Source organism: Sceloporus undulatus, chromosome 3 (genome assembly GCF_019175285.1).
Source record: "Sceloporus undulatus isolate JIND9_A2432 ecotype Alabama chromosome 3, SceUnd_v1.1, whole genome shotgun sequence".
In the NCBI taxonomy this organism is placed as follows: domain Eukaryota; kingdom Metazoa; phylum Chordata; class Lepidosauria; order Squamata; family Phrynosomatidae; genus Sceloporus; species Sceloporus undulatus.
The window spans coordinates 187160682-187174916 of record NC_056524.1 but is presented as its reverse complement, the minus strand read 5'-3'; the positions used below and the strand labels follow the sequence as shown (position 1 = coordinate 187174916).

Genomic DNA, 14235 nt, shown 5'->3' with positions numbered 1-14235 from the left:
ATTTAAAGTCTTTGAAATTAGAATTTGATTTGACCTTTGAAAAAAAAGGTTTTCACATTTAAACTGCCTAATAACCAGTTACCTTGCTGGTATAAAAATTAAAAGTATAAAGTACAAGTTAATAAAACAAACACAATTAAACTGATCAAGCATATAATAAAACCAAAATCAGCACATAATGAAACCAAAAATAAAACCACCAGCAGAAATAAAACACTGCAGAGACCCAACAGCACTGAAATAAGTTCTTAATGGGTCTGGCAGAAACAAAAGCCTTTGGTTGGGGCTTACTGCACAATGCTGTTGCTATTGTGGTGTCCTCCCATGGAAAACTATTTGGAAAGCGGTTCTCTTTATTAACAATATAATTTTCCCCATTATTAACCTTCTATCCCAGTGCTGTTCTGCTGTATTTTCTCATGTGAAAGTTCAATATCACCATTATGGTGTTTTTGGGGGGGACATTGGGCATCCTGTGGGTGCGGAAACATCACCTCCCATGATGAGGGGAGAAGGAACAAACAAGGTTGAACATAGAAGAATGAAAACTAAACTTTTAGTCATTAAGCATGCAGGCCTCCTGGCTAGAATTGGCAAAGCAAAAGTCGTTCACTTTATTTCACAATCAAGTTTTTTTTAAAATGCTCATTCTTTCTATTGCAGATATGAAGGTATTGTAAATGTCTACGAATTCTCATCACAAGTAAATGGAACTGAGATGCTTACCCATCTTTAACATGGCTTGTGTACCATGCACAGAATGTCTTCTATCATCTTCCTAGCCCTCATTAAAACAAAGACTTGGAGCCAGAAGAAAACAAATAGAATGTAGTGATAATGTCTTAGGAAACTCCTATCATTATGCAGGAGAGAGCAGCCATCTCAAGAGATGGATGCAGGGGTAGGGTAGCAAAAGTTTCAATTTTCCCTGAGCCCCATCCCAAAGGAGGGCGATTTCTTTCAGCCTGAGGGCTGTTTTTAAAAAAATCATTTTATAGTATTTTATAGTGTTTTAATGTGAGGTTTTCAAATTTATTTTGAATTTTTTGTAAACATTTTAATGTGTTATAGAAGCCTTCTTGTGTCCTGGCCTGGGAGAAAGGTGTCATGTAAGTAAACAAACAAATAACTCAGTTACAGGCAGATTCTCAAATCCCTATGGCAGTGGTGAATGGAGTGAAAGGCAAAAAGGTAGTACCCAAAGTACCAATGTATTTCAAGTTATAGCTCTTGTTGCTAGTAACTTAGCCTTAAGAGAGACATTTCAATCTCTCAGAATGAGACATACAAAATTATAAAGGTTGGAAAATGTCTAAACAATAGTATGAACCAAAGGATTTGGCTAGCTGGAAAACCCCAGAGAACAATTCTAGGACAACGGGAGGGAAAGATTTTCTTATAGGCCCTAGGTTTTTCACTCTTACCCTAGTCTAACCTGCTTGGTGCCTCTTAAATTAACCTGGGCTCTGGCTGTAAGGTGTGATGAATGATACTGTCTCATCCAAAGCAGTGAAAGAAGATCTAAATGCCAATCAAACTGGATTTTGTCCATGTACAGAACTGAAACAGGGCACGGTTTTTATAATGCCCTCTGACAGAGGCAACAAATATCCTGGAAAGCTCTGATTCATCAATGAAACCCTTGGTATTCCATCTCTGGTATACATCTGTGTCTAACTGTCATTGAGATAGAAGAAAAGACTGAAAGGAGGATGCTGTTTTGAGGATAGGGCATTATTTCAATCCTTCCCCCATCCCACATGCTTTATGTTGCTGTTATTAATTATTGTCATGTTGACTTTGACTTTTGGTGAGTGCACGAATGAGGGACCTCCAAGAACCTTGAACCTTGTATGGTCTCTGTCTTTTCCTATTGCCTTCAACTTTACCAAGCATTATCAATTCCAATGAGTCATATAATCTCAAGCCACAGTTTAGTCACCATGGCTTGCCATGAGAGACCAGGCCTGATTTGCTCTAGAAACCATTAGTCTTTTTAGTGGTCAATTGTGTCTCTTTAAGATCTTATAAAATAATTATATGACTGTAAATGGTGAGGAACACTAGGTGTCAATCCTTAGTTGTTAGTAATGTATATAAGGACTCTGAAATCCAGAGCAGGTGTGGGTTGAGGATGGTGGGTTGGAGAGAGTGTGGATTGTAAATATATCAGACAAGTGTATGTTGACAAAAGTCAGAGCTTTTGTTGTACATAGTGTTCATATTGCAATAGGAAGATAAAAGCCTCCAAGGACTTTGGAAGAAGACAGCTGTGTCTGTGCCTCATTTCAGGTTGGTCAGTGCTTTGTTGCCAAATACTGCAATCTTGCATACTAGCGTGTGCTTCTGCACTCTGCTGTGTGTGAGCTACTGTTGAGGTCAAACACCTCAGACAGTGCTGAATGTTGGCACCTCTCTTTGGACCTAGTTTTTGTTTGTTTGTTTTTGTCACTGCACACCTGCAGTACACAGAGGAGAGCCAACATATTGAATCCACAGAACTCTCCTTCTGAATCACATTTCAAATGAACCGATTTTCTTCCTGACAGCTTTTTTCACTGTCAAGCTTTCACAACCACATATAAAACCTGGAAATACTATGGCATGGTTGATTCTGACTTTGGTATTTAATTATTTATCTTGATACTGGAGGGTCTTATCTAGACCTTTGTATTCCTTGGTAAATCATACAGTCACTGAATTATTTCCAGTTTGTTATCAATGTTTCTCCCCTCCCAATGAACCAGGTAGTTTCTAAGCCCCCAATATAAAGAATAAGATATTGACTCATTTCATTTTCCCAAGAATAGCCTGTTCAAAATGAGCACAAGGGAACATTGCAAGGAGTTCACTCTGCCATTTGCTTTTAAATAAAACTGATGCTTAGATGTACTCTGATGAGGGTAGAAAAGGTTGTCTGGCACATTATAAAACATTTTTACATGTAATTCCAGTTATTTCTTGCTCTTGGCATGCATGTTTACTGCTTGAAATATCATTCTGATGAGGCCATCTGGGGTCTGCCTTTGCTTCTAGCGGAGATTCTAGCATTATTTGTTGTTCATCAGTACTACCCTTGCCTCTTGTTCAAAGTAATATATTTAATCTTACTGGCAAATTGCCACACAGTCCCATTCAGCACAGTAAAGTGATTTGAACTCTAAGGAATAAATATACTTGTAAGCAATTTCTGCATCCTTGAGTCTGTATCTGTGCATGCCATAAGTAAACCACCCAAATAAAAGAAGCCTTATTCATTTTTAAAGAACCTCAGTTTGGCTGTGCTTGTTTGCTCAAAGCAAGAAGAAAAAGACAAATGAAATAACCTGAAATGAAGTCACGGGGCAGGCAAAGGTAAGAAAAGTCGGAATGCTCTACAACGGAATCTGTTTGTACCTTCAGATTTATGCAGTCAAGATTTCATCACCTAATTCCTCCATTTAGTTATGCCCAAGAGTTTAAAAAGGGCTATTGTTTTCTATTACATTATATGTTCTGCACTGACCTTTTTCTTTTTAAAAAAGATTGTTGTTGTTGTTAACTGCAATCATCTTACTTTGACTTAATGTGACCTGTTGAATGAAATACCTCCTCCCCAAAAAGATACGTGAAGGTACATACATTTATCTATGTGTGCTCTGCCAATGCCTGCCTGTAGAATGACACCACCCTGGCTTGGGGAATCCATGAAAGAGAATTACCGTGAGATGTTGAGGTTGCAGTAATAGTCCTTTAATGGTAAATGGGGCACAAAATGTATATCAGTGAAATAGCAGCTGGGGCTGAACATGTAGCTACAATTTAAACACTTCCTCTCCCTTGGGGTTTCATCAATTAACAATATTTGCTTAACTGCCAGAATCTGGTATCACTGGCTACAGCCCTGTCCCCTTCCCGCCAGGCTTTTTAAATGAATGTTCCCACTTGGCCTTCTGGTTGCTGCAGTATCCTAATCCATGCACCTACCTCCTCTCTCTCTTCTTGTTCTCTGTGAGAGTACTCTGTCGGTCCTACTCCTCTTCTGCTGAGCTGGATGGGACCATTGAGACCATCTTTTATCCAAAGAACCTGCTGCACAAAAATCTGCAGCAAAAGGAAAAAGATTGGAACAATGATAGTTGTGGTTATATGTAATTTGTAGGGCATTCCCCCCTCTATTAGGGTCCACTTCCAGATTTAAACAGTTCTGCACTTTCGGTTCATCATCAAACCTGTTTGATTCCCTTCCTCCCATCTCCCCAGCTACCATGATGAAGAACTACCTATCCTACCAGTTGTTAGAATAGAACTGTGGCTCACTCCAGAGGCTTTTGTTTAGGAAGTAACTTTTCCAGGGCCAATGGACAATACATTTGTGGCTTTCTGGAGCCTTGAAATTATGTGCCATTTACACTGGATGGCTAGTTGCTGAGCATCCAGAACATGTAAGTTCCACATTGGCAAACTTGTACCTTCCTTAATCTTTTGGGTCTCCCTAATGATATCTAGTAACTGATTCATGTGCTTTACTTTGCTAAACCCAGGATACCAAGAATCACACTACCTAGTCCTATGGCACCTTAAAGATGAATGGTGCAATTGTAGATTTTGATGTGCAGCTGCTTGCCATACCTGTTTTTATACCAAACCCCCAAGAGTAAAATAAAAAATGAAGATCTTCCCTTTATGCGGTTTCTTGGTACTTTGTGTCAAGAAACCAATTCAAGTAGTTTTCATTTCCACAGCAGGCAGTTCATTTATGAAGCTAATAGATATTAATTGTCTATTTAAAAGAAGCGGGTCCCTCAAATACTCCGTATTACAACAGGGATCGTTTGTAATATGTCATTGCTATGGCACTCATTGCCATCCCACTGCTACTGTGAGGAATGCAGCTATATTCAAAGTGAAGATGAAAATCTGATGGCAGAGTGGCATGTGACATCCTCATTTACGTTAATAACAAAACTCCAGTACTTTGACTCTGGAAGTTCAGCACCCACTGTACCTCTGTTAAAAACTAACAAATATACTAAGACATCAGTGTTCTAGGAACTGGGACCACTTCATCAAATGCAATACTGTGTATCCTACAGAAAATGTTGGGGGGTGGGTGCACTCTGCTTACGCTAAAGCCAAGGGTTATGCTCATTTGCTGCCTTCAAGACAACTTCAACTTAATGGCGACTCTACAAATGCTTTTTTGTAGTCCACTATATTAATTCTCCAGCACCATATTTCAAAGAGTTGATTTTCTTCCTATCTTCATTGTCCAGCTTTCACAACTATACATAGAAATGGAAAATATTCATTTTAATTAGGATAGTTTAGCATACCTTTAGTTGTGCTGGTACAATTACATTATTTGGCTGTTTTTCTGATCCTACTAATGGGTACAGAATTGTTGCGCTCTTGGAAACTGTACAAACAGTGTTGTAGTTTGTAGTTACAAAATTAGCATGCAGAGCTTAGGATTGTTGTAAATAAGATGTAAATTACTTAAATAAATATATAAGAGTGTTGTTTGTTTTTCTAAACTGAAGCTGATCAAACAAATTCAGGATGCAGTATAATTACCTTGGCAACAGAACAGTTGTTTTTAAATTCATAACATGCTTGAGTTGCAATTGTGAATGTCAGGTGTAGCTTGAGGAACTTTTCAGTGAAGAAACAATTACTTATGCGAATGAGCTGAAAGACAGATTAAAAAAGAATTCAGCCTTCTAGTTTGATATTTTAACACTGTCTTCATATCCTCACTTGGAGTTCCATCCAATGCCATGCAAGATGATTTCTGTTCATGCAAATGTACTGCCAATACGATTCTAGGCTGCATCAACAGGAGGAGGGTGTTTAGACTGAGGGAAATAATAGCACCATTCTAATCTGCTTTGGTCAGACCACACCTGGAAGACTGCATCCAGTTCTGAGAACCACAAGCTTGACTACATCGAAAGAAGGGTGGTCAAAATGATAGAAGATCTGAAAAGCATCAGGAGTGGCTTAGAGAGCTGGGTATATTTAGCCTGTGGTTGATCAAGTTAAGGGATGATATCATAACCATGTTTTAATATTCAAAAGGATGTCATATTGAAGATGGAACAAGCTTGTTTTCTGCTGTTCCAGCGATTAGTACACAGAGCAATGAATTTAAACTACAGGAAAAGAGATTCCACCTAAATATTAGGAAGAACTTCCTGACAATAAGAGCTATTTGACAATGGAATGTGTTTCCTTGGAGTTTCCTTTTTTGAAGGCCATCTGCCAGGAGTGCTTTAAATACATGGCAGAGTGTTGGCCTGGATGGCCTTTGTGATGTCTTCTAACTTTAGGATTCTGTGATTCTCCTGCCTTTCTTTCCCTTGCAACCTGGGAGTTGGCTTCAAAGTGTCGTCTGGAGCAGATCTGGTGGAAATGGACAAGAACCTTCTCAGTAGCTGCTCCTGGACTATGGAATTCCCTCTCACAGGAGACTCAGTTGATCCCCTCTCTACTCCCTTTTTGCCAACAGGCAAAAAACTTTTTACTTTGACAGGCCTTTAACTTTTAATTGTTTGTGTATAAGGATTATTTAATGAGGTGTATTGTTCTTTTATCCTTATGTTTTAAGAATGTTTTAAATGCTTTCAAATGAATGTTTAAATTAATATTTAATAGCACTTTTATTTAATGGATTTCTTTCTACAAACTTTTGAATTAACACATTGTTTTAGTTGTATTTTGTTTTAATGTATACTGCAAATCCACCTTAGGTCTCAAATTGGAAGAGAGGTGAGATATAAATAAAATAAACAAATACGGATATGTTTGAGGAACTGGGAACCCATTTAACCAGTGATGACAAGACACAACTTGATATTATCCTTTTTAGGCAGCATCCCCCAAAAATTTCTTTCTAAATCACTATATTATATTTCTGTTAAGGACAACTCACCTGAGATGTTGTGCTGGAGAAAAGTGCTGAGAATATTGTGGATGGCCAGGAAGAAAAACAAATGGATTCTAGAACAGATTGAGACTGTCATAATTTGGCCACGTCATGAAGAAAAATGAATCATTAGAAAAGACAATGATGCTAGGAAACATGGCAGGTAGTAGAGGAAGACCACATGTCAGATGGTTGGACTCCATCAGGGAAGACATAGGTCTTGGACTACAGAACCATAGCAGAAATTGAGGACAGGAGGACCTGGAGATGTCTCATACACAGGGTCACCATGAGTCACAGTTGACTACAGGACAGTTAACAACAACAACAACAAAAATTCACTATTTGTTGCCGTTATTGTTATTTGTCTTCAAGTCATTTCCAACTTATGGCAACCCTAAGGAAATTGTCATGAGGTTTTCTTGACAAGATTTGACCAGAGGGGTTTTTGCCTCTGCTTTCCTTTAAGGCTGAGAGAATGTGCACTCCTCACTCAGTAGACCTCAGTGGACCTCCATGGTTGAGTGGGGATTCAGACCCAGGACTCCAGAGTCATAGTCCAGTGCTCAATCAATATACCATGCTGGCTCTCAAAACTTGCTATACTTCTGTAGTTTTCACTTGTTTTCACTTATTGAGATTAAAAAAGCTTAACAGTTATGCAGTGGCAATACATTCATATTCTGTTATCATATTATTTCAGATTAAATTTACACACTGAAGTTTAATGTATCTGTGTGTCTTAGTTATAGCTGCACCATCTCAAAATGAATAACTGCAACAATGCTGATGTGATTCTGTGATACCAAGAGGACACCTAGACAGTCTTACTGTCTGTGAGGAAGCTGATTTGGTAAGAGAAAGCTGATTTGGCCACTACTTGTCTGTGGAATAATATGTTTTAAGCTACCATAACCAAAAAGAAAAAAAATTGGGGGACTTACATATTTATGTAACATATGTGCCATCACTGTGCAAGGTGCAGGGTATGAGTGTGCCCCGTTTCACCATTATGGGATGAAATATCCTCCCATCAGCTCAGACTTTGGTTGATAGTTTGGGGTTATGCAGATCTTCTGCTTCCTAGTTTTAGCACATGAATATGAGACAATGTTGATGTCTCCCCAAGTGAGTTCCATGCATCAGTTTGTATATGTATAAAAATCTATATAAATAATCTGAAAAAATAAATGAGGTAACTGTAATATAGGAAACGTGGGCTTGAAAAAAAGGTAAGATATACCTGACTATTTGGATTTCAGAACAGTCTCATAGATTTATGAATTTGTATATGTTTTGGTACATTATTGATAAGTGAGATTTAGCAAACTCCCTTCTTACCTTTCCTGCACTCTGTATTTCTAGACTTTGAGAGACTATTTGAGAAACCTGGCAAAAGTAAAACCTTCCTGACAACCTTAAAATTGCTTTTATCTCTACAGCATGCCCACTTCCTGACAGCTTTCTGGAGCAATAAGCCTACTATTAAAAAAAAAAAAAAACCACGCCAAAGCTACAATTTCTTGAGCTTCATAAAGCACTCTTTGTGTAAAAATCATAGTCATGTACGCCATACTTCCAATGCTTTATCGAAACGTTGTTGTGTGGTGTTAAATTTGGAAATGTATTAAGAACAGTAAGTTGTATCTGAAATGATTTGTTCCCTTCTTTAATAAAAAAAGGGGGAATTATTCATTTAAAGGTTCTGGAAAACTAGCAGCTGTTGCATTTAATTGCAAGGAGATGTGGCATCATACAAGACAGGTAAAACAGCAGGAATGAGAGAAATTGAACACTGTTCTACCCCACCTGAGTGAACACAGATTATTAGCTAGCCTGACTCAGACAATGACAGACTTCTGCTTGTGTTGTCTGGTGCTTTTTCTCTTTATTTGGAAACAAATATCACTGTTTTCAGTGAGGCATTCTTGAAACATATGGATAGGATTACAGCTCAATATGGAAGTTTCTCACCTGCTTGTTCATAGAATATAATTTCCATGACTGGATTCTAAACAGAAAGAAAAACCTGTTACATTGGCTTTTCCCCTAGCAGGGAAATAAAAGTAAGACAACAATTTTGTGTGCGTTCTGAGCCCTTGGATGCACTGTGATAATGAAGTGATGAGCTCTGATTACAAGAACATAGCTGGATTAATAATTTACCATGCTACTATATTTCTGTCTGCTCCTACTGTAGTAAACAATTAACTTGAAGCACAAAGCAAGCCTTGTGTTCTTATTTTCTGAGCCTTTCTACAGATAACAATTGGACTAAGCTGTCAAGAACAATAGTGTTTTGAAAAGAGACTGGTCACCTTTGCTCCAAGATCTGTTTATTATATTACAGTGGACACTTGGTATCTGCTTGGGTTTGGTTCCAGGAACCCCTGTGGATACCTAAATCCATGGATGCTCAAGTACCACTATATTCAAAGGCATAGTAAAATATATATTTCGTCTTATATAAAATGGCAAAATCAAGCTTTGCTTTTTGCTTTTTTTTTGTTTGGAACATTTTCAAGCCGTAGATTATTGAATCCATGGATGCAGGATCTGTGGATATAGAGGGCCGACTGTAGTTCCATTCACACATCACCCTTCCTCCCACGAGTTCTGGATATTATATGTGGCTCTCCTCTTTCACAACAACCTTGTGATTACAACTAAGACGGACTGTTCTAAAATCACAATGGGCCTGTCTCTGACAGATCTCATTATAAAAAGCCTCAATTTTTACTCATTGGGACTTTCTGGAAAAGCATTTTCAGTCCACACAGACCTCTCCAGCTAGAAGGGGAAGATGCAACATATTACAAAATAAAAAGTACCCAGCCTTTAAGTAGGAATAAAATATGGCTGTCCAACCACACTTGCAGGTTATACATTTGTGGATTTGATTATTTTTATATTACTGAATTTGCCACTGCCTCCATTGCTGCTGTTTACTTGACCTAAAAATATGTTTTCTCTAGACATTTTTCAATCCTCCAGTGTGATTTTATGGTCAACATCTGGCCATAGAATCACATTGGGAGACCTAGAAATGTCTAGAAAAGTGTTCTCTCAGGTAACCCCCCCCCCCACTATAATGTATTTGTGTTTTTTCCACTTTCATGGGGCTTCCTGGGCCCCCTGGACCAGCTATAGTTCTGCATGTGCTGGTAAAGCGGAATGTTGTCCAGTTGTTCTCCCACAGAACCTTAGCAACAGACAGAGCAACAGGCATTTCCCCTGTTTTCTCCCTTAGTCAGTTATATGTTTTAGTGGGGATTAGAGCCTGGATTTTTCAAAGCTAATTCCAATTTGTAGATTACTGTATTTGCCATTGCCACAAATGAGTACCCCACAATGGTTACTTAAAGTAGGATGTTATACAGTAGTGAGGTTTTCTGTGTGCATGTGTGGAAGAAGAGATCTTTTTCTTCTTCTGCCCAGTTTATATTTTTATAAGTGGAACTATTTAAATAAATGGCTTCACTCCTTTAAGCATGAATGAAGTGTTTTGATGTACTGTATTTGTTTGTTGCAGGAGGTGAAAGGTGTCAATGGAAGAGACAGAAGAGACTGTTTTAGGTCTCTTAAAATCTGGCCAGTATACACAATTTTAATTAAAATACAGGCAGGAGTGTTACATATTCTTGCTGGAAAATCTAAGGAGCTTGCTACTACTCTCAAAGGAATATACTGTATATGCATTCATGAGGAGGGTAGGTTTCATTTCCTTACAGTTGTGAGTCTGGCTCGCATGAGCGCTCATTTTGACATTCCAAAATAATATGAATCCTTCCTACTGACCATGGACAGTACCCTGAATAAACAAACTAGTAACAGGCCAGTAAATGAGTGGCTGGCAACTTAATGCTTGAGAATCAGCAGTTGGAACAAATAGAGGGAAAGAACCAGAGAGAAAGAGGTGGAAGCTTGTTTGCAGTCTTAGGCTCTTTCAGACTACACAATTATAGTGCTATCAGATTGACAAACAAACAAACAAACAAACAAACAAAACAAAAAAAGCCAGAAGCTGTGTAAATTTACAGCGCTTCATAAATAAAGGTTAATAATAATAATAAATGCTCTTGTCAATATCACACAATAAAGTGAAGATTATCACATGACATTGCATGACATTGTGATTATTGCGCATTTATCCTGTGAATAAAGAGGCATTGTAGCACTGCTGTTTATTCACAGGATTTTTCCATGAATAAAAAGTGGTGCTAGAATGCCTCTTTATTCACAGGATAAATGTGGGGTAATAGCAGTATTGCACAATGTTGTGTGATAATCTTCACGTTATTGTGCGATATTGACGGGAGCATACCATTATTACTTACAACCCAGTTGTCTGGTGTCTTAAAAATAGCACTCTTAGGAGAGTCCTATGGCAAAGCTTCAGTGGTAGGATTCTAAGGCTAATTTTGGTGACTGTAAATTGAACTGTAATAATTACACTGTTGTAAGTCTTCTTGTTGTATGCCTTCAAGAGATTTCTGACTTACGGGGATTTTAAGATAAATCTATGATGAGTTTTTGTGTGTGTGTGTGTGTGCAAGATTTGTTCAGAAGGGGTTTGCTTTTACCTTCCTGTGAGGATGAGCGAGTGTGACTTGTCCTAATTAACCTAATGGGTTTCCATGGCTGAACAGGGGTTTGGACCCTGATCTCCGGAGTCATAGTCCAACACTCAAACCATTATTTCAAATCAGGCTTATAACATGATAACTACTGAATACAATACAGTTGGCAACTATCTACAATTTTGGACTGATGGATTTTGATCTGCTGTCCAATAGCTGCTATCCTATGTTCTATGATGTCCTTTATATTTCTTTCTAAGATAAAATTCTAATTAGATAAAATTAGGACTGAATCTAGGAGTAATCACAGTTGGGGACAGTGGCAGATGCAGAGTTCTATGTTGTTGGGGTGGTGGGTATGTTATGGGTTTTAATCCAGACTTTAAAAGAGTTGCCCAAGGTGACAAATCCTATCTCAGAAATATTGCATGTATAGCTCCTCTGAAATTCAGCTTAAAAGTCTGGAGTACTGCCCTACTGATATGGAGGCAAAAAGCTTCCATTCCATAGAATAGACCCATGGACTATTTGATTTAAATTAGTCTTTTTTTTTTAAAATGTAAATTGGCCAATTTAATTCCAATAGAAATGTGTTTGTTTTTTTTTATTATTTAAATTAGTCTTGACCAGTCATTGCAATCATGTGGGTCTCCAGTTATTGTTGGACTGCAGCTGCTAGCATTTCTCACCATTGTCTGTTTTGGCCAGGGCTGTGACTTTCAGTCCAACAGCATATGGAGAGCTACATGTTCCCAGAACTGAGCAAAACTTAACAAAAATCCAATTGAAGTGTGAATTTGGATCCAACCCTCTGAGGTTTATAAAAGAGAGGCAGGGGCTCGACAGACGGCCCCAAAGGAGTGGTGTCCTGCTGCCACTTTCCTTGTGGATCAGAGCCGTGGCAACTGCACGCCACAGCCCTGATCCAATGCTTTGCTGGTGCTAAAAAGAATGGCAAAATGCCTTTTAGTGCCAGCAATTTTGGTGCTCCTTTGCTGCAACGTGTCTAAACGCTGCATGAATGGAGTGCTGTGACATCCCTTGCCATGCGGTTGGGTTCACAGTATGATGTTGGTGTGAGGGTGGCATGTGGGCAGCTGACATGCATTTAGCTTTGATTTGATAGTATGTCAAAGAATCATAGCATAACAGAATCATAGAGTGGAAGGGACCATAAGGGCCCTCTAATCCATTTCTCTATATGTAGTCATCTTAGCTTTAGAAACATTTCCAGTTTGCCTATAACCATTTCTGAACTTTTCTGAACCAATAACTGAGCAGAGACCATTTTAGCCATGCCCAATCATGTATCATTTGATTCTAACTACTATATTTTTCTAACATTCAAAATGCTAATTGGCTCACTATAGAAAAATATGTTTGTCAATGTAAACATGAATTTAAGAAATTGCTTGCATCAAGGTCTATCAAAACATATAGAGCTGTTATTCTTCAGGAAGCGTGCAGATGTTTAAAGTATGATACAACAGTCCAAAAGCTGTTTACAGTTCTTGAAATGTAATAATTGTGTTAGATAACAACATTCTCTTGGAATGCCTGAGAGACTTAGGAATTGGAGGCACTGCGTTGCAGTGGTTCCGTTCTTTCCTCTCAGGCCGGTTATTTCAGTGATCACCTACTTCCATACAATCTGCCCCATGCTCTCAGGTCCTCTCGGAGGAACTTGCTGCAATCTATAAATAGATTCACTGCGACCTTCCAGAGAGCTTTTTCTGCAACCGCTCCAAGCCTGTGGAATGGCCTGCCGGACAAGATCCGTCAAATCACCAATCTGTAATTTTAACTTTAAACTGTTTAATTCTTTTTAAGGGGGGGGGGGATATTTCATATATATGGTGTATTCTTGTAAGCCACTTTGATTGTTTTTACAAAAAGTGCAGTAGAAATAAAAGTTTTATTTATTATTATTTATGTATTAATTGCATTAAATGTTGTATGAAAAGATAATTATGAATAGAAAAACAACTCAATCTAAGATAACAGTTGCCAGGTACATGCATGTGGACAAATCAAGGTAATCTTGTAGAATAAATACAATGTAAGCTTGGGTGGTCCACTAAAGAGAACTTCTAAGGAGTGAAATAGACTGCCCCAAAGGGCTTCTGGTTGGCTTGGAAGTGTGCATCATGCAAAGGCAGCACAAAAGGACATCTTATGGCCTCTTGATGTGGATTTTCTGCGGCTGTGTTTTGAGGAGACATAAGAATCCTTTTTTATAACAGAATTATGCAACATTTTTCTGTTGAAAGCCACATTTCATAAAGGGCCATCCAGTCCAAACCCCTGCCATGCAATCAAAGCATGCCTGACTGATGGCCAACAAGCCTCTGCTTGAAAACTTCCAAAGAAGAAGACTCAGCCACTGTTCAAGGAAGCACATTCCATTGTCAAATAGCTCTTACCATCAAGAAGTTCTTCATAATGTTGAGGCGGAATCTCTTTTTCTGTAGTTTCACTCCATTTCTCCATGCCCTAATCCCTGGAGCAGCAGAAAATAAGCTTGCTCCATTTCTATATAACATCCTTTCAAATATATATTTTTTGTCTTTGATCTGGATCATAATGATGGAACCATGTCTGATCAACATTGATGAATCTAGACAGTTATCACTAGATCACCCCAAATGCTGCAAAATCATCTTGGAGATATCCATTCAATTTTGTTTCTGGTCAGCATTTAAACACTTTGGCACCCATTTGGCTGACAGTTTCTACATAGCTAATTAT

The 14235-nt window shown here is 38.3% G+C and overlaps 1 long non-coding RNA gene across 1 annotated transcript in view; it reads left to right on the top strand.

Moving 5' to 3' along the window:
• LOC121924802 overlaps nt 1-9231 on the top strand; it is a 34604-nt gene extending 25373 nt beyond the window's left edge. Inside the window, exons 3-6 of the long non-coding RNA XR_006102723.1 lie at nt 664-1109; nt 3267-3354; nt 7654-7760; nt 8350-9231. This is a non-coding gene — a long non-coding RNA (uncharacterized LOC121924802). The remainder of the gene's footprint in view (nt 1-663; nt 1110-3266; nt 3355-7653; nt 7761-8349) is intronic.
• The last annotated feature ends 5004 nt before the right edge of the window (nt 9232-14235 follow it).